This window comes from Pseudophryne corroboree, chromosome 10, assembly GCF_028390025.1.
Source record: "Pseudophryne corroboree isolate aPseCor3 chromosome 10, aPseCor3.hap2, whole genome shotgun sequence".
NCBI classification, from domain to species: Eukaryota; Metazoa; Chordata; class Amphibia; order Anura; family Myobatrachidae; genus Pseudophryne; species Pseudophryne corroboree.
Window position 1 is genome coordinate 95523075 of NC_086453.1, and position 21906 is coordinate 95544980.

General features: G+C 48.4%; 1 long non-coding RNA gene and 1 pseudogene across 1 annotated transcript in view; one reads left to right on the plus strand and one right to left on the minus strand.

Annotated features, from left to right (window-relative positions):
• The window catches only part of LOC134965054 (uncharacterized), a 142353-nt gene that overhangs the window by 79763 nt on the left and 40684 nt on the right, over positions 1–21906 (minus strand). The window lies entirely within an intron of this gene.
• Positions 974–1070, plus strand: LOC134967987 (U8 small nucleolar RNA; annotated as a pseudogene).

Sequence of the window (21906 nt, forward strand, 5' to 3'; positions counted from 1 at the left end):
GAGACATTCTGTCGTCTTCAAGAAGTTTCACAGAAGTGGCAAGTCTTTGAGGAGTGCATCAATTGGGCATGGTGGCGTCTTGCCTCAACGGGAGACCTAAGGAATATGGTTCCAGGTTAAGGGACACTCAAGCTATAGCAGTAGACGCCCTTGTGACACCTTGGGTGTTTTCAGTAGGTCTAGGTGTCTCCTCAGCGTTCACTCTGCTGAAGGAGATAACCGTAAGAAGAACAGAGGTTCCGGCGATCCTCATTGTTCCGGTCTAGCCTAGGAGGGCTTGGTATCCAGTTCTTCAAGATTTATTTATAGAAGATCCCTGGACTCCTCTACGGGAGGAACTGTTACAGCAAGCTCCGGGCGTGTATCAGGAATTACAGCGGCTGCGTTTGACGGCGTGGCGGTTGAATGTCATATCCTAGTCCGAATGGGTATTCCCACTGAGGTCGGTTCCACACTTATTCAGGCTAGAAAAGAAGTTACAGCGAAGCCTTGACACCGCATTTGGTGTAACTATGTGTCTTGGTGTGCATCTACGAAGACTCCTACGGAAGACTTTTAGCGTTTTTCTACATTTCTTGAAAGCAGGCGTGGATGCAAGCCTAATGTTAGGCTCTGTTTCAGGGCAGTCTTTAAAAAAAAAAAAAAGGAAAGATTTGGCCACCTTTCTGGAAGTTCAATCTTTCATGAAAGGAATACTGCTCGTCCACCCTCCATTTGTGCCCCATTGGCACAGTGGGATCTTGATGTGGTGTTGCATTTTTTGTGTCTCACTGATTGGAACCTTTTATTAAAGGTTGTGTTAAAAGATTCTCTATTGGAGAGTGGTCATGTTAGTACATTCTGGGCGACCGCAAGGCGGTTGTCGGAAGTAGCAGCTTGGTCTCATAAGAGCCCCTGTTTGCTCTTCCAAGTGGATAGAAGGGAGAACTCAGATGGTAGTTCTGCCGAAGAGGGTTTTAGGTGTTTGTCAAGTTCATCAGTGAGGCTGTTCCTTACCTGTTCTTTCTTATGGAAAAACAGACGTGATAAATCGGGGAGGCTGAGTATATGAATTTTCAACAGTAGTTGATTCAAAGTCTCTCGATGTAGTCAGGGTTTTGAGGAATTATTTCGCCAATTGGGCTCAGTTTGGGGAAACAGAGGCTATGTTTGTCCGGTATGAACCCAGCGTGCTTGGGGCGCCTGCGTCTCTGCAGTCTGTTACACGTTGGATCTGTGAGGCGATTCGGTGTGCTAGTGCTACGGCTGGATTGCCGTTACCGAAGTCGGGGGAGGCCCATCCTACCGGGAAGATGGGCTCTTCTTGGGCGGAGGCCCGAGGAGTCTCGGTGGGTTACCTTTGCCGAGCAGTTACTTGGTGGGGTTTCAAACACTTTTACTATGCTCTACAAGTTGATACCCTGGCTCATGGGGACCTCATGTTTGCTCATTCGGTGCTGCAGAGTCGCCCGCACTCTCCCGCCCGTTTTGGAGCTTTGGTATAGACCCCATGGTCCTTTTGGAGTCCCAGCATCCTCTAGGACGTAAGAGAAAATAGGATTTTAGTACCTACCGGTAAATCCTTTTCTCCTAGTCCATAGAGGATGCTGGGCGCCCGTCCCAGTGCGTACTGTTTCTGCGGATTATTGAGGTTGGTTACACTTTGTGGTGTTTCTTCTCTGTCAGGCTATCGCTGACGTTGTTCATGCTATGGCATGTGGTTTTCTTACTATTGGTTGGGTTGACACACAGGTTGTGTTACGTATTCTCTCAGCGTAGGGCTGTATGGTTTCATACCGTGGGCTGGCATTCTGCTGAAGGCCATGTCTTGCGGTATGTTCGTGGTGTGAGCTGGTATAACACTCACTGGGTTTAAATTATAAATTCTTTCCTTGAAATGTCCATCTCTCCTGGGCACAGTTTTCTAACTGAGGTCTGGAGGAGGGGCATAGAGGGAGGAGCCAGTTCACACCCAGTTTAAGTCTTTGTAGTGTGCCCAAGCTCCTGCGGATCCGTCTATACCCCATGGTCCTTTTGGAGTCCCCAGCATCCTCTACGGACTAGGAGAAAAGGATTTACCGGTAGGTACTAAAATCCTATTTTTTGCGACTTTATGTGAAAACTATCACATCCATGTTAGAAACGTAGATTGTGATATAAACGCTCCTTATTGTGCAAAGCATTTTTTAACAATCTTATTGCCATCCTGAGATACTTGATAAATAGGCATTCCCATAATAGTTTTTTTTCTTGCCCCTCGTTACACTGAAATTGAACCCAAGACCCCAGGGTGCTGAGGCAGCAACGATCTCCATTGTGCTGTCATGTTAACAGATAATGGCACCTCTTTACAAACAATTTGCATAACAACAGGTTGCTTTAATTAGAGACATGTCAATGTAATTCTTCATGTTCTCAGGAAAACTATTTCTTGCAGACAATACAAGGTGTGCATATGGGAGCTAGTTTCTGGAGGTGAGTAATTCTTCTGGAAAAACCCAAGTGTGTCATTAGTTTTTCATACTTGCTTTCCACTTCAGATACCACTTCAAAGAAATTCCTCCCTTTCACTAACATCTTCCAGCACTTCATCCAGGACCTGCTGAGTGGCGTTAACCCTTTCTATACCTTACTATCACATGTTTTAAGTCTGTTTATAACCCAGCTTCAATCTGCAAAGCCTCCAAAGCGACCCCTTCCGCCTGATACACAAAGCTCTGATCCTGAATGTTACACTTCATTTCTTATTGTCCCTATCTGTTCTGAATTTCTTCAAGACACGAGATGAGATGGGCTTTTACAATTGTCAATGAACAAGCATAGGAATGTGCAATAGTAAATGAAGTGGAATATTCAGAAGCAGCACATTTTGTAACTGGTGGAAGGAATCATGATGGAGGGTGTGAATGCGCTAAAATATTCCTATCAGCTCTGCAGACAAGTGCTATCAAACAGGGTGGATTTCCACTAGAGAATACAGCTTATTATAGTCATATGTACACTATACAGGATCACACACTCCGGTAGCACTGTAGCCGCAGGCAGTAAAGGGGCCCATTTATAATGAATCACATTTACAATGGGTTATGGGTGCAATTTTAGCACCCAAAATCGCACTGCAGAATGCAATTACACAGTCCAGATCTATGAAGAGGCACACACAGGGACAGGGGCTCAAAAAGAAGGAACCTGTCCCTGTGATGTGTTCAGTGCCGGGACTCCTACACATGCACCGTGGGCTGCAATGGGCTAACGCCTTCTTCAGAGACTATTGTTTTTGGGAATAAACTGCAAATATTTAATGATAAATGGGCCCCAAAGTGTGATATCTTAGTATGTTCCTCGCAGTCCTGTTATGTATAACTGTAATCTTTACTGCTCTACTCCTGTCATCTACTCATCATCCACTGTCAGATGTTTGTCCCAGGGCTACCAAGCCTTGTCGCTTGCCTAAGGCTGGCAACTTCAGCCCAGAAGGTTAGTATGTCCACAAGGTTACATTATGGAATGGCGCTGCCTAAGGCATCACACATTGTAGGTAAGACAAGAGAGCTATTGCCGGGTTCACTACGATATGCCGGCGGTCGGGCTCCCGGCGACAAGCATACTGGCGCCGGGAGCCCGACCGCCGGCTTACCGACAGTGTGGCGAGCGCAAATGAGCCCCTTGCGCGCTCGCTGCGCTCGCCACGCTACATGCACGGTGGCGCACTACGCGCCCCACGCTATTTTATTCTCCCTCCAGGGGGATCGTGGACCCCCACGAGGGAGAATAAGTGTCGGTATGACGGCTGTCGGGCTCCCGGCGCCGGTATGCTGGTCGCCGGGAGCCCGACCACCTGCATACTGAAGACCACCCCTATTGCCCTATACTTACATAGATGCTTGCTGACATTGATCTCTTTGTTTCTCTAATATATTACTAAGCATCATTGTTATAAACACATCATGCAGCGCATAAGCAGTATTAAACTGACAGTAAGATACTTGGGTGTAGTGTTTTGGGGATGTAGTCATGTGACCGGCGGTGTATTATGGTAGTTATCATACATTCCACACATATGTTCAGTATGAGCCGGCTGGGCTATATTGATATGTCATCAGTGTAACCATACAACAGTCTACAGCTACGTAACTATGGACCATGGCCACCAGACAGTGTCGGACTGGGGCATGAAGGGCCCACCGGGGGGGGGATGCAGTGATCAGGGCCCATACTTAGGGGTGTGGTCAGCCTACAAAGGGGGTGTGACCAACCCCCACAGATGCTTGAAATACACAATAGACTTGTGCAGTGTAATGCAACATATCTACCATGTATAATTCAAGCGCACAGTCTGGAACCTGATCCCTAGAGGAAGGAGTGGGCCCCCAGGCAGTAGGGCCCACTGGTGGTTTCCCCTGTGGGCCAGTCCGACCCTGCCACCAGATTGTATTTGAGTACTGGCTGGTGCCATGACAAGCAATGAAGTTCGGAGCAGTAAATCCCTACTTTGTTTCTGCCATCCCCAGGATCCTTTCCTGGAACTGGGATTGGGTAAAAACTGGAACAGTCCGGACGCCAGAATGCCAGACCGGACAGGCTCCCTGTAGCAACTTTTGCCACTTTGAAGCTTGTAGTGTGCGCTCCCGTCCCTTCCCGTCCACGGGGCATCCTAACCGGGAAAGGGAGGGAGGGGGGCTTGGAGGGGGGGTGCCTGGGAGAGATTACAGCCTCCTTGTGTGGTCCGGACAATACCAGTTTTTACCCCACCCCAGAACCATACTTTACTGCACGTAATGCATGACTCACCAGACAAAAATTAACCTTTAATAAATAGGAGACAAGCCAGTATGGCACATCTTTGACGATTTAAAGGCAATGTTAAAAAATCATGTGGGAGTATGTGGGAAGGGGGGGGGGGGGGGTTGGAAACTAAATCGTACAGTCGGGATCCCAACAGTCAGAATACTTTTTTATCCTTCACCTACCCTTAATACTACCCCTTTCTAACCCACCCATCCCGCAGCCTAACAGTAACTGTCCGTCCACTCCCACCTCCCAATTCCCCCCGCAGCCTAACCCTAACCTTCCCCCCAGCAGAGTAACCCTGACCCTTCCCCTAGGGCCTAGCACCCAAGGCCAGTACTTCCCTTCGGGATCCATCTGTATTCTGATCTTCGGGATCCCGCTGTCAGTATTTTGACTGTCAGGATCCCAACCACATTACGTGGTGGGAATTTATTGGTTATTACATAATGTTGTATTGTGTAACTATGTAGCATTTGCTGTTGTCTGTGCAGTGTTTAATACAGCTAAATTAGATATGTGTCCATCACTATGTATGGCCCTGTGGACTATCTGTGGCGAATTATAATTTATAAATAAATAAATAAATAAATAATAATAGGTAAATAAACAGACTGGGTTAAACATAATAGCAGTCGTCTGCAGAACACTTGCAGCAGAGAGAAATCCAATGCAATCAATATCCTTTCTGCAGAGTAAGGAGTCACTGTAGCAGTTTCCTCCTCACTGTTACCGGAAGACTCTCACACACATTTAAAAAATTGTTTATGTCTAATTTAATAACATAGGCCCTCATTCCGAGTTGTTCGCTCGCAAGGCGATTTTAGCAGTATTGCACACGCTAAGCCGCCGCCTACTGGGAGTGAATATTAGCTTCTTAAAATTGCGAACGATGTATTCGCAATATTGCGATTACACACCTCGTAGCAGTTTCTGAGTAGCTTCAGACTTACTCGGCATCTGCGATCAGTTCAGTGCTTGTCGTTCCTGGTTTGACGTCACAAACACACCCAGCGTTCGCCCAGACACTCCTCCGTTTCTCCAGCCACTCCCGCGTTTTTATCCACACGCCCATAAAACGCCGTGTTTCCGCCCAGTAACACCCATTTCCTGTCAATCACACTACGATCGCCGGAGCGAAGAAAAAGCCGTGAGTAAAAATCCTAGCTTCATAGCAAATTTACTTGGCGCAGTCGCAGTGCGGACATTGCGCATGCGCACTAAGCGGAAAATCGCTGCGATGCGATGAAATTTACCGAGCGAACAACTCGGAATGAGGGCCATAGGTATGTACAGTCATTATCAATGCGGGTGTCTTGCTATGTTGGTGAACATATAGTAGCTGTACTACTCAGGACCCAAATGCATAATGTCTCCGTTCGTGAGTATACAGGGCACACATCTACTATGTGCTGGCATGATCCACCCAAAGCGACAACAGGGTCTGCAATCTTGCCCAAATAAAGAAGCTACAAAAGGCCCAGATGTCTTGTTTCTCAGATGGTGGTACCAGCTCTTTCCTACAGAAAATAAGATTTTACTCACCGGTAAATCTACTTCTCGTAGTCCGTAGTGGATGCTGGGACTCCGTAAGGACCATGGGGAATAGCGGCTCCGCAGGAGACTGGGCACAACTAAAGAAAGCTTTAGGACTACCTGGTGTGCACTGGCTCCTCCCACTATGACCCTCCTCCAGACCTCAGTTAGGATACTGTGCCCGGAAGAGCTGACACAATAAGGAAGGATTTTGAATCCCAGGTAAGACTCATACCAGCCACACCAATCACACCGTATAACTCGTGATACTATACCCAGTTAACAGTATGAAATATAACTGAGCCTCTCAACAGATGGCTCAACAATAACCCTTTAGTTAGGCAATAACTATAAACAAGTATTGCATACAATCCGCACTTGGGATGGGCGCCCAGCATCCACTACGGACTACGAGAAATAGATTTACCGGTGAGTAAAATCTTATTTTCTCTAACGTCCTAAGTGGATGCTGGGACTCCGTAAGGACCATGGGGATTATACCAAAGCTCCCAAACGGGCGGGAGAGTGCGGATGACTCTGCAGCACCGAATGAGCAAACTCTAGGTCCTCCTCAGCCAGGGTATCAAACTTGTAGACTCTTGCAAAAATGTTTGAACCCGACCAAGTAACAGCTCGGCAAAGTTGTAAAGCCGAGACCCCTCGGGCAGCCGCCCAAGAAGAGCCCACTCTCCTCGTGGAATGGGCTTTTACAGATTTAGGGTGCGGCAGTCCAGCCGCAGAATGTGCAAGTTGAATCGTGCTACAGATCCAGCGAGCAATAGTCTGCTTAGAAGCAGGAGCACCCAGCTTGTTGGGTGCATACAGGATAAATAGCGAGTCAGTTTTCCTGACTCCAGCCGTCCTGGAAACATATACATTTCAGGGCCCTGACTACGTCCAGTAACTTGGAATCCTCCAAGTCCCAAGTAGCCGCAGGCACCCCAATAGGTTGGTTCACATGAAAAACTGATACCACCTTAGGAAGGAATTGGGAACGAGTCCTCAATTCCGCCTTATCCATATAAAATACAGATAAGGGCTTTTGTATGACAAAGCCGCCAATTCTGATACACGCCTGGCCGACGCCAAGGCCCACAGCATGACCACTTTCCACGTGAGGTATTGTAGCTCCACGGATTTAAGTGGCTCAACCCAATGCGACTTCAGGAAATCCAACACCACTTTGAGATCCCACGGTGCCACTGGAGGCACAAATGGGGGCTGAATATGCAGCACTCCCTTAACAAAAGTCTGAACTTCAGGCAGTGAAGCCAGTTCTATTTTGGAATAAAATCGATAGAGCCGAAATCTGGACCTTAATGGAACCCAATTTTAGGCCCATAGTCACCTCTGACTGTAGGAAGTGCGGAAATCGACCTAGCTGAAATTCCTCCTTTGGGGCCTTACTGGCCTCACAGCACGCAACAGATTTCCGCCATATGCGGTGATAATGGTTTGCGTTCACTTCTTGCCTAGCTTTAAATAGCGTAGGGATAACTTCCTCCGGAATGCCCTTTTCCTTCAGGATCCGGCGTTCAACCGCCATGCCGTCAAACGCAGCCGCGGTGCGTCTTGGAACAGACAGGCCCCCTGCTGCAGCAGGTCCTGTCTGAGCGGCAGAGGCCATGGGTCCTCTGAGATCATTTCTTGGAGTTCTGGGTACCAAGCTCTTCTTGGCCAACCCGGAACAATGAGTATAGTTCATACTCCTCTCCTTCTTATTATTCTCATTACCCTGGGTAAGAGAGGCAGAGAAGGGAACACATACACCGACTGGTACACCCACGGTGTTACCAGAGCGTCCACAGCTATCGCCTGAGGGTCCCTTGACCTGGCGCAATATCTTTGTAGCTTTTTGTTGAGGCGGGACGCCATCATGTCCACCTGTGGCCTTTCCCAACGGTGTACAATCATTTGGAAGACTTCTGGATGAAGTCCCCACTCTCCCGGGTGGAGGTCGTATCTTCTGAGAAAGTCTGCTTCTCAGTTGTCCACTCCCGGAATGAACACTGCTGACAGTGCTAACACATGATTTTCCACCCATCGGAGAATCCTTGTGGCTTCTGCCATCGCCATCCTGCTTCTTGTGCCGCCCTGTCGGTTTACATGAGCGACCACCGTGATGTTGTCTGACTGGATCAGCACCGGCCGTTGTTGAAGCAGGGGTCTAGCCTGACTTAGGGCATTGTAAATGGCCCTTAGTTCCAGAATATTTATGTGTAGGGAAGTCTCCTGACTTTTCCATAGCCTTGGAAGTTTCTTCCCTGTGTGACTGCCCCCCAGCCTCGAAGGCTGGCATCCGTGGTCACCAGGACCCAGTCCTGTATGCCGAATCTGCGGCCCCCTAGAAGATGAGCACTCTGCAGCCACCACAACAGCGACACCCTGGCCCTTGGAGACAGGATTATCCGCCGATGCATCTGAAGATGCGACCCGGACCACTTGTCCAACAGATCCCACTGGAAGATCCTTGCATGGGACCTGGCGAATGGAATTTCTTCGTAAGAAGCTACCATCTTTCCCAGGGCTCGCGTGCATTGATGCACCGACACCTGTATTTGTATTAGGAGGTCTCTGTCTAGAGACGACAACTCCTTGGACTTCTCCTCCAGGAGAAACCCTTTTTTATCCTGTTCTGTGTCCAGAACCATACCCAGGAACAGTAGACGCGTCGTAGGAACCAGCTGCGACTTTGGAATATTCAGAATCCAGCCGTGCTGTTGTAGCACTTCCCGAGATAGTGCTACTCCAAACGAACAACTGCTCCCTGGACCTCGCCTTTATAAGGAGATCGTCCAAGTACGGGATAATTATTTCGGCCATTACCTTGGTAAATACCTCGGTGCCGGGGACAGACCAACGGCAACGTCTGGAATTGGTAATGACAATCCTGTACCACAATTTTGAGGTACTCCTGGTGAAGAGGGTAAATAGGGACATGCAGGTAAGCATCCTTGATGTCCAGTGATACCATGAAATTCTCCAGGCTTGCAATAATCGCCCTGAGCGATTCCATTTTGAACTTGAACCTTCGTATATAAGTGTTCAAGGATTTCAATTTTAGAATGGGTCTCACTGAACCGTCTGGTTTCGGTACCACAACATTTTGGAATAGTAACCCCGGCCTTGTTGAAGGAGGGGTACCTTGATTTCACCTGCTGGAAGTGCAGCTTGTGAATTGCCGCCAGTACTACCTTTCTCTGAGGGCAGCAGGCAAGGCTGATGTGAGGTAACGGCGAGGGGGAGTCGCCTCGAACTCCAGCCTGTATCCCTGTGATACTACGTGCAGAATCTAGGGATCCACCTGTGGGCAAGCCCACTGGTCCCTGAAGTTCCCGAGATGCGCCCCCACCGCACCTGTCTCCACCTGTGGAGCCCCAGCGTCATGCGGTGGACTCAGAGGAAGCGGGGGAAGATTTTTGATCCTGGGAACTCGCTGTCTGGTGCAGCTTTTTCCTTCTTCCCTTGTCTCTGTGCAGAAAGGAAGCCCCTTTGACCCGCTTGCTTTTCTGAAGCCGAAAGGATTGTACCTGAAAATACGGTGCTTTCTTAGGCTGTGAGGAAACCAGAGGTAAAAAAATTTCTTCCCAGCTGTTGCTGTGGATACGAGGTCCCAGAGACCATCCTCAAACAATTCCTCACCCTTATAAGGCAGAATCTCCATGTGCCTTTTAAAGGCAGCATCACCTGTCCACTGCCGGGTTTTTAATACCCTCCTGGCAGAACGGACATTGCATTAATTCTGGATGCCAGCCGGCAACTATCCCTCTGTGCATCCTTCATATATAAGACAACGTCTTTAATATGCTCTATGTTAGCAAAATATTATCCCTGTCTAGGGTATTAATATTATCTGACAGGGTATCAGACCACGCTGCAGCAGCCCTATTTATGCCGAGGCAATTGCAGGTCTCAGTATATGTTATGCACACCAGTGCCTGCAGGAAAGTACTGGTGTCAGAACTGTTATGCACTCCAGTGTCTGCAGGAATGTACTGGTGTTTGAACTGTTATGCAAAACAAATGGACTCACGGACAAACTGGGGAATATGACATAACGTACACAGAAGGTGATAGGGTAACAAAACACACACAAAGTGAACAGAGAAGCCCAGAGGCTAAGGAACTGGGTATCTCCCTTGTATTAGAACTGCTCAGATGGAAAAAAGCAAGATGTTGTGTTTTAATACGTAGAGAACCCGAAATGCTGTTGCTAAGGGCAACAGCAAAACCCTAAAGGGTTACCAACGGGTGTGGCAGTAAACTCCTTGGTCAGAGATGGAATGATAGACACAAGGAGAATCTCCACAATCCTAATTCTCACTTGCAGTGCACAGGTTTTAGCTTACTGCCACTAAACTGACCCCTGACACCTAGCACAGTGAGACAGGATTAGACAGGCAAGTCTTAGAATACAGCCGCAAACTTGCTAAGTTCACAGAGTAGTAACAGAACCCCAGCAAGCTAAACGACTGACTCCAGTCTTACTGCTAGGTCTGGATTGGCAGAGTGTAATACCAAATCCCCAGGCCTATTTGCAGTAAGCAACAAACAAATACAAAGCTACACAGTACTGGCTAACTTTCATGAACTGACTAACCAACAAAGATTCAGCAGCATCTGCTCACCCTGAAAAGAGGCCCTATAAAGCAGGTGCTGTCCACGCCCCACTCAGACCTCACAGACTGTGAGCACAAAAACCAGCACCGGATCCCCTGCCGTGCACAGAGCCTATAACCACTGCACAGCAAAAGACCCGAACCGGAGTATCAGCTGCGCTCAGGTTACTCCACTAGCACTTGTCTCCCGGTTGCCATGACGACGTGGCAGCACAGGGCAGGAGACCCTAACAGTACCCCCCCTCTGACGAGGGGTCAAAGAACCCCTACCACCGGGTTTATCGGGGAACTGCGAGAAGAAAGAGCGTATCAGTCTGGGGGCATGAAGATCACAACTGCGCACCCACGACCGCTCCTCCGGGCCATACCCCTTCCAGTGCACCAAAAATGACAGCCGACCCCGAACCACCTTGGAGTCAAGAATCCTTTCAACAACAAACTCCCTCTGGCCACGTATCAGAAGAGGGGAAGGTCTTCCACTGGAAGAAGGATTACTAATCGCCCGTTTTAAAAGGGAACAATGAAATGTTTTATTGATACCCAAAGAACGGGGCAGATCTAACTGAAATGCCACCGGATTGATAACCCTGGTGATCTTATAAGGGCCGATGAACCGGGGCCCTAACTTATGAGATGGCTGTCTCAACTTCAAATTCTTGGTAGACAACCAGACGAAGTCTGCTAATTTGAAGCTGCAGGGTCTTTTCCGCTTATCAAAAACCCTTTTGGTCACTAATGACACAGACACAAGGGCTTTCTTCACTTTCCGCCAAATACCTCTAAGGACCGAAACCACAGAGGAACCACCAGGCGTGGAGTCCAGGGGGTCAAAAGAATTGGCCTTAGGATGATGCCCATACACACAAAGGAAGGGAGAGATCCCTGTAGCAGAGTGAGCCGCGTTGTTATAGGCAAACTCCGCCATGGACAGATGAGCAACCCAGTCAGTCTGACACTTGGAGACATAACACCTGAGGAACTGCTCCAAGGACTGGTTCACCCTTTCAGTCTGCCCATTAGACTGCGGATGGTAGCCTGACGACAAGCTGACAGAAATCTGGAGATCGGAACAAAATGCCCTCCAGAATTTGGCCACAAACTGGGATCCGCGGTCAGAGACCACATCAAGTGGCAACCCGTGGAGACGCACAACATGCAGCATAAATAATTCAGACAGGCGTCTGGCTGATGGCAGCCCAACCAGTGGAACGAAGTGCGCCATCTTCGAAAACCTGTCAACGACAACCCAGATGGCTGTCATCCCCGAGGATTTGGGCAAGTCCACCACAAAATCCATTGAAATGTGGGTCCATGGCTTAGATGGGATAGAGAGTGGATGTAATGGGCCAACAGGAACCCCTCTAGGAGTCTTATTTCGGGCACAGATGTCACATGCCCGAACCCACTGATCCACATCCTTAGCCACCGAGGGCCACCACACCGCCCTAGATAGCAACTCCCGAGTTCTGGCAATACCCGGGTGACCTGCCGACTTCTTGGCATGGAATTCCAGGAACACTCGCTGTCTTAACCTAGGAGGCACAAACAAAAGACCTACCGGAAGGTCTGGAGGAGCCTGCTCCTGTGCTCTAAGGACTAATGATAAGAGGTCCTGGGTAATGCCCACTTTAATACATGATGGGGAAACAATGGGCAACGGCTCCTCGGTGGTCTCCTGGATTGGAGCAAAACTCAGCGAGAGCGCATCAGCCTTGATGTTTTTTGACCCAGGGCGATATGTTATCAAAAAATTAAAGCGAGCAAAAAACAAAGCCCATCGTGCCTGCCTGGCATTGAGACGCTTCGCTGACTCTAAATATGCCAGATTCTTATGGTCAGTGAGAATTGAGACCACAAACTTAGCCCCCTCAAGCCAGTGTCTCCACTCCTCGAGTGCATCCTTAATAGCCAACAATTCCCGGTTACCCACGTCATAATTCATCTCGGCAGGCGAAAATTTACGGGAAAAGTAAGCACAGGGATGAAGGCGATTATCAGACACTCCCATCTGAGAAAGCACTGCCCCAATACCCATCTCAGAGGCATCCACCTCCACCACAAAAGGACGCTCTGGATCTGGGTGTCGCAGCACCTTGGCCGAAACAAATGCCCTTTTGAGACGGGCAAAAGCCGCTTTAGCCTCACAAGACCAGTGAGCAACATCCGCCCCTTTCTTAGTGAGTGCCACCAAGGGCGCCACTATAGACGAAAATCCAGCGATAAATCGTCTATAAAAATTCGCAAAGCCCAGGAAACGCTGAAGCGCCTTCAAACTAGTGGGCTGCACCCAATCCAGGACTGCCTGTACCTTGGAACCCTCCATTTGGAAACCTTCTGGGGAGATAATATATCCTAGAAATGCGATTTGCTGAACTTCAAATTCGCACTTCTCCAGCTTCGCCCCAAGCCGGTGGTCTCTGAGTTTCTGGAGGACTAAGCGTACATGCTTCCGATGTTCCTCCAGGGAATGGGAGAAGATTAGGATGTCATCTAAGTATACAACTAAGAATCTATCCAAATATTCCCTGAGCACATCATTCATGAAATCCTGGAAGACTGCCGGGGCATTACAGAGCCCAAAAGGCATCACCAAATATTCATAATGCCCTGAGTGGGTATTAAAGGCAGTCTTCCATTCATCCCCCTCTCTTATTCGGATTAGATTGTACGCACCGCGTAGGTCAATCTTAGAAAAAATGGTGGCAGTACGAAGCTGGTCAAACAAGACCGAAATGAGAGGCAGTGGGTATGAGTTTTTAATCGTGATACGGTTCAATTCCCTGAAGTCGATGCAGGGTCGCAACGAACCGTCCTTTTTACCCACGAAGAAGAACCCCGACCCAACTGGAGACTGTGAAGGTCTGATAAATCCCTTAGCCAAGTTCTCCTGAATGTACTCTGCCATAGCCTGAGTCTCAGGACGTGACAGGGAGTACAACCTGCTCTTGGGAAGCTTAGCATTTGGCAACAAATCAATGGCACAGTCATAGGGGCGATGGGGAGGTAGTACCTCTGCAACTTTTTTGGAGAACACGTCCGCAAAATCTGCATAACACCCTGGCAATCCTGGCAAACTTAGCTGCGAGAGCCTGACTGGAAGGCTCAAGCAACTCCTGAAACAATCAGTACCCCAACTAAGAATCTCCCCAGAGACCCTGTCAAATTGAGGATTGTGGGCCCTTAACCAGGGTAACCCCAACACCAATGGGGCAAAAGTACAGACAGTCACATAAAAGGACAATTTTTCAGAGTGTGTGGCTCCAATAAACAAAGAAATCTGGCTAGTGCAAGAGGTAATTTTACCTTGGGATAATGGTTCCCCGTTTAACCCACAAATCTCAATTTCCGATGCCAAGGGTACTAAGGGAACAGAGTGTTTCAGGGCGAATTGGCGGTCCATAAAAACCCCGTCGGCCCCACTGTCCACAAAGGCCTCAGTCTTGACAGTTTGACCGAGGATCTTCAAGGTCACCGGAATGATAAAAGTCTTCTTGGGAAATTCTGACTTCTGGCCTGACAGGATATTTCCCATCACCCTCAGGCCCTGAAGTTTTCCGGCTTTTCTGGGCATGATACTACCACATGACCTTTATTCACACAGTACAAACACAACCCCTGCTGTCTCCTCCGCATCTTCTCACGCGAGGAGAGGCGGGTAGCCCCAATCTGCATAGGCTCCTCAGAAAATTCCTCAGAGTCTGAGGTTCCCTTGGGAAGGAAGGAAATCTCAGTCTCCCTTTCAAGCCTACGCTCTCTCAGCCGTCTATCCACCCGGATGGATAACTGCATGAGCTGATCCAAGCTATCAGGCAAGGGATATTGTACCAGTTGGTCCTTTATCTGGTTTGAAAGACCTCTTCGGTACTGGTGTCTCAGGGCTGGGTCATTCCACTGGGTATCATGGGCCAACCTCCGAAACTCCGTACAGTAAACCTCAACTGGCCTTCGCCCTTGCTTAAGGATCGAAATCTGAGCCTCGGCTGAGGCCGTCTTGTCAGGGTCATCATACAACATGCCCAGTGCCGTAAAAAAAAGCATCAACACTTTTAAGCGACGGACAGTCAGGCTGCAACCCATATGCCCAGACCTGTGGGTCTCCTTGTAGCAAGGAAATCACTATGCCCACCCGCTGAATCTCCGACCCAGAAGACTGAGGCCTAAGCCGGAAGTATAGCTTGCAGCTCTCCTTGAAACAAAAGAACTGCGAGCGATCTCCAGAAAAACGATCCGGGAGATTTACTTTCGGCTCCTTAACCCCTGCAGGTGCTGCTGCTGCGGAAGCTCCGCCAGCAGCCTGGGAGGTGTGCATTTTAATGGACAAATCATTAAATTGTCGAGTCAGGACCTGCACCTGATCGACCACCTGTTGCAACGTATTTTGAGGGGTATGCTCCATATTCCCACAAAATTTCAACAGGAGTATTAGGCTGCTGAATATGTTATGCACACCAGTGCCTGCAGGAAAGTACTGGTGTCAGAACTGTTATGCACTCCAGTGTCTGCAGGAATGTACTGGTGTTTGAACTGTTATGCAAAACAAATGGACTCACGGACAAACTGGGGAATATGACATAACGTACACAGAAGGTGATAGGGTAACAAAACACACACAAAGTGAACAGAGAAGCCCAGAGGCTAAGGAACTGGGTATCTCCCTTGTATTAGAACTGCTCAGATGGAAAAAAGCAAGATGTTGTGTTTTAATACGTAGAGAACCCGAAATGCTGTTGCTAAGGGCAACAGCAAAACCCTAAAGGGTTACCAACGGGTGTGGCAGTAAACTCCTTGGTCAGAGATGGAATGATAGACACAAGGAGAATCTCCACAATCCTAATTCTCACTTGCAGTGCACAGGTTTTAGCTTACTGCCACTAAACTGACCCCTGACACCTAGCACAGTGAGACAGGATTAGACAGGCAAGTCTTAGAATACAGCCGCAAACTTGCTAAGTTCACAGAGTAGTAACAGAACCCCAGCAAGCTAAACGACTGACTCCAGTCTTACTGCTAGGTCTGGATTGGCAGAGTGTAATACCAAATCCCCAGGCCTATTTGCAGTAAGCAACAAACAAATACAAAGCTACACAGTACTGGCTAACTTTCATGAACTGACTAACCAACAAAGATTCAGCAGCATCTGCTCACCCTGAAAAGAGGCCCTATAAAGCAGGTGCTGTCCACGCCCCACTCAGACCTCACAGACTGTGAGCACAAAAACCAGCACCGGATCCCCTGCCGTGCACAGAGCCTATAACCACTGCACAGCAAAAGACCCGAACCGGAGTATCAGCTGCGCTCAGGTTACTCCACTAGCACTTGTCTCCCGGTTGCCATGACGACGTGGCAGCACAGGGTAGGAGACCCTAACAGTATAGAACCTGAGTGTGTATATACAGACTTCAGGATAGCCTCCTGCTTTTTATCAGCAGGCTCCTTCAAGGTGGCCGTATCCTAAGACGGCAGTGCCACCTTTTTTGGCAAACGTGTGAGCGCCTTATCCACCCTAGGGGATATCTCCCAACGTGACCTATCCTCTGGCGGGAAAGGGTACGCCATCAGTAACTTTTTAGAAATTACCAGTTTCTTATCGGGGGAACCCACGCTTCTTTACACACTTCATTCACTCATCTGATGGGGGAACAAAACACTGGCTGCTTTTTCTCCCCAAAAATAAAACCCCTTTTATGTGGTACTTGGGTTCATGTCAGAAATGTGTAACACATTTTTCATTGCCGAGATCATGTAACGGATGTTCCTAGTGGATTGTGTATATATTAGAGATGAGCGCCGGAAATTTTTCGGGTTTTGTGTTTTGGTTTTGGGTTCGGTTCCGCGGCCGTGTTTTGGGTTCGACCGCGTTTTGGCAAAACCTCACCGAATTTTTTTTGTCGGATTCGGGTGTGTTTTGGATTCGGGTGTTTTTTTCAAAAAACCCTAAAAAACAGCTTAAATCATAGAATTTGGGGGTAATTTTGATCCCAAAGTATTATTAACCTCAAAAAACATAATTTACACTCATTTTCAGCCTATTCTGAACACATCACACCTCACAATATTATTTTTAGTCCTAAAATTTGCACCGAGGTCGCTGTGTGAGTAAGATAAGCGACCCTAGTGGCCGACACAAACACCGGGCCCATCTAGGAGTGGCACTGCAGTGTCACGCAGGATGTCCCTTCCAAAAAACCCTCCCCAAACAGCACATGACGCAAAGAAAAAAAGAGGCGCAATGAGGTAGCTGTGTGAGTAAGATTAGCGACCCTAGTGGCCGACACAAACACCGGGCCCATCTAGGAGTGGCACTGCAGTGTCACGCAGGATGTCCCTTCCAAAAAACCCTCCCCAAACAGCACATGACGCAAAGAAAAAAAGAGGCGCAATGAGGTAGCTGACTGTGTGAGAAAGATAAGCGACCCTAGTGGCCGACACAAACACCGGGCCCATCTAGGAGTGGCACTGCAGTGTCACGCAGGATGTCCCTTCCAAAAAACCCTCCCCAAACAGCACATGACGCAAAGAAAAAAAGAGGCGCAATGAGGTAGCTGACTGTGTGAGAAAGATAAGCGACCCTAGTGGCCGACACAAACACCGGGCCCATCTAGGAGTGGCACTGCAGTGTCACGCAGGATGTCCCTTCCAAAAAACCCTCCCCAAACAGCACATGACGCAAAGAAAAAAAGAGGCGCAATGAGGTAGCTGACTGTGTGAGAAAGATAAGCGACCCTAGTGGCCGACACAAACACCGGGCCCATCTAGGAGTGGCACTGCAGTGTCACGCAGGATGTCCCTTCCAAAAAACCCTCCCCAATCAGCACATGATGCAAAGAAAAAGAAAAGAAAAAAGAGGTGCAAGATGGAATTATCCTTGGGCCCTCCCACCCACCCTTATGTTGTATAAACAAAACAGGACATGCACACTTTAACCAACCCATCATTTCAGTGACAGGGTCTGCCACACGACTGTGACTGATATGACGGGTTGGTTTGGACCCCCCCCAAAAAAGAAGCAATTAATCTCTCCTTGCACAAACTGGCTCTACAGAGGCAAGATGTCCACCTCATCTTCACCCTCCGATATATCACCGTGTACATCCCCCTCCTCACAGATTATCAATTCGTCCCCACTGGAATCCACCATCTCAGCTCCCTGTGTACTTTGTGGAGGCAATTGCTGCTGGTCAATGTCTCCGCGGAGGAATTGATTATAATTCATTTTAATGAACATCATCTTCTCCACATTTTCTGGATGTAACCTCGTACGCCGATTGCTGACAAGGTGAGCGGCGGCACTAAACACTCTTTCGGAGTACACACTTGTGGGAGGGCAACTTAGGTAGAATAAAGCCAGTTTGTGCAAGGGCCTCCAAATTGCCTCTTTTTCCTGCCAGTATAAGTACGGACTGTGTGACGTGCCTACTTGGATGCGGTCACTCATATAATCCTCCACCATTCTATCAATGTTGAGAGAATCATATGCAGTGACAGTAGACGACATGTCCGTAATCGTTGTCAGGTCCTTCAGTCCGGACCAGATGTCAGCATCAGCAGTCGCTCCAGACTGCCCTGCATCACCGCCAGCGGGTGGGCTCGGAATTCTGAGCCTTTTCCTCGCACCCCCAGTTGCGGGAGAATGTGAAGGAGGAGATGTTGACAGGTCGCGTTCCGCTTGACTTGACAATTTTGTCACCAGCAGGTCTTTCAACCCCAGCAGACCTGTGTCTGCCGGAAAGAGAGATCCAAGGTAGGCTTTAAATCTAGGATCGAGCACGGTGGCCAAAATGTAGTGCTCTGATTTCAACAGATTGACCACCCGTGAATCCTTGTTAAGCGAATTAAGGGCTGCATCCACAAGTCCCACATGCCTAGCGGAATCGCTCCGTGTTAGCTCCTTCTTCAATGCCTCCAGCTTCTTCTGCAAAAGCCTGATGAGGGGAATGACCTGACTCAGGCTGGCAGTGTCTGAACTGACTTCACGTGTGGCAAGTTCAAAGGGCATCAGAACCTTGCACAACGTTGAAATCATTCTCCACTGCACTTGAGACAGGTGCATTCCATCTCCTATATCGTGCTCAATTGTATAGGCTTGAATGGCCTTTTGCTGCTCCTCCAACCTCTGAAGCATATAGAGGGTTGAATTCCACCTCGTTACCACTTCTTGCTTCAGATGATGGCAGGGCAGGTTCAGTAGTTTTTGGTGGTGCTCCAGTCTTCTGTACGTGGTGCCTGTACGCCGAAAGTGTCCCGCAATTTTTCTGGCCACCGACAGCATCTCTTGCACGCCCCTGTCGTTTTTTAAAAAATTCTGCACCACCAAATTCAAGGTATGTGCAAAACATGGGACGTGCTGGAATTTGCCCATATTTAATGCACACACAATATTGCTGGCGTTGTCCGATGCCACAAATCCACAGGAGAGTCCAATTGGGGTAAGCCATTCCGCGATGATCTTCCTCAGTTGCCGTAAGAGGTTTTCAGCTGTGTGCGTATTCTGGAAAGCGGTGATACAAAGCGTAGCCTGCCTAGGAAAGAGTTGGCGTTTGCGAGATGCTGCTACTGGTGCCGCCGCTGCTGTTCTTGCGGCGGGAGTCCATACATCTACCCAGTGGGCTGTCACAGTCATATAGTCCTGACCCTGCCCTGCTCCACTTGTCCACATGTCCGTGGTTAAGTGGACATTGGGTACAACTGCATTTTTTAGGACACTGGTGAGTCTTTTTCTGACGTCCGTGTACATTCTCGGTATCGCCTGCCTAGAGAAGTGGAACCTAGATGGTATTTGGTAACGGGGGCACACTGCCTCAATAAATTGTCTAGTTCCCTGTGAACTAACGGCGGATACCGGACGCACGTCTAACACCAACATAGTTGTCAAGGACTCAGTTATCCGCTTTGCAGTAGGATGACTGCTGTGATATTTCATCTTCCTCGCAAAGGACTGTTGAACAGTCAATTGCTTACTGGAAGTAGTACAAGTGGGCTTACGACTTCCCCTCTGGGATGACCATCGACTCCCAGCGGCAACAACAGCAGCGCCAGCAGCAGTAGGCGTTACACGCAAGGATGCATCGGAGGAATCCCAGGCAGGAGAGGACTCGTCAGACTTGCCAGTGACATGGCCTGCAGGACTATTGGCATTCCTGGGGAAGGAGGAAATTGACACTGAGGGAGTTGGTGGGGTGGTTTGCGTGAGCTTGGTTACAAGAGGAAGGGATTTACTGGTCAGTGGACTGCTTCCGCTGTCACCCAAAGTTTTTGAACTTGTCACTGACTTATTATGAATGCGCTGCAGGTGACGTATAAGGGAGGATGTTCCGAGGTGGTTAACGTCCTTACCCCTACTTATTACAGCTTGACAAAGGGAACACACGGCTTGACACCTGTTGTCCGCATTTCTGGTGAAATACCTCCACACCGAAGAGCTGATTTTTTTGGTATTTTCACCTGGCATGTCAACGGCCATATTCCTCCCACGGACAACAGGTGTCTCCCCGGGTGCCTGACTTAAACAAACCACCTCACCATCAGAATCCTCCTGGTCAATTTCCTCCCCAGCGCCAGCAACACCCATATCCTCCTCATCCTGGTGTACTTCAACACTGACATCTTCAATCTGACTATCAGGAACTGGACTGCGGGTGCTCCTTCCAGCACTTGCAGGGGGCATGCAAATAGTGGAAGGCGCATGCTCTTCACGTCCAGTGTTGGGAAGGTCAGGCATCGCAAACGACACAATTGGACTCTCCTTGTGGATTTGGGATTTCAAAGAACGCACAGTTCTTTGCGGTGCTTTTGCCAGCTTGAGTCTTTTCAGTTTTCTAGCGAGAGGCTGAGTGCTTCCATCCTCATGTGAAGCTGAACCACTAGCCATGAACATAGGCCAGGGCCTCAGCCGTTCCTTGCCACTCCGTGTGGTAAATGGCATATTGGCAAGTTTACGCTTCTCCTCCGACAATTTTATTTTAGGTTTTGGAGTCCTTTTTTTTCTGATATTTGGTGTTTTGGATTTGACATGCTCTGTACTATGACATTGGGCATCGGCCTTGGCAGACGACGTTGCTGGCATTTCATCGTCTCGGCCATGACTAGTGGCAGCAGCTTCAGCACGAGGTGGAAGTGGATCTTGATCTTTCCCTAATTTTGGAACCTCAACTTTTTTGTTCTCCATATTTTATAGGCAGAACTAAAAGGCACCTCAGGTAAACAATGGAGATGGATGGATTGGATACTAGTATACAATTATGGACGGACTGCCACGGTTAGGTGGTATAAAAAAACCACGGTTAGGTGGTATATATTATAATAATAATACAATTATGGATGGACGGACTGCCTGCCGACTGCCGACACAGAGGTAGCCACAGCCGTGAACTACCGCACTGTACACTGGTTGATAAAGAGATAGTAGTATACTCGTAACAACTAGTATGACACTATGACGACGGTATAAAGAATGAAAAAAAAACCACGGTTAGGTGGTATATATTATAATAATAATACAATTATGGATGGACGGACTGCCTGCCGACTGCCGACACAGAGGTAGCCACAGCCGTGAACTACCGCACTGTACACTGGTTGATAAAGAGATAGTAGTATACTCGTAACAACTAGTATGACACTATGACGACGGTATAAAGAAAGAAAAAAAAATACCACGGTTAGGTGGTATATATTATAATAATAATACAATTATGGATGGACGGACTGCCTGCCGACTGCCGACACAGAGGTAGCCACAGCCGTGAACTACCGCACTGTACACTGGTTGATAAAGAGATAGTAGTATACTCGTAACAACTAGTATGACACTATGACGACGGTATAAAGAATGAAAAAAAAAACCACGGTTAGGTGGTATATATTATAATAATAATACAATTATGGATGGACGGACTGCCTGCCGACTGCCGACACAGAGGTAGCCACAGCCGTGAACTACCGCACTGTACACTGGTTGATAAAGAGATAGTAGTATACTCGTAAC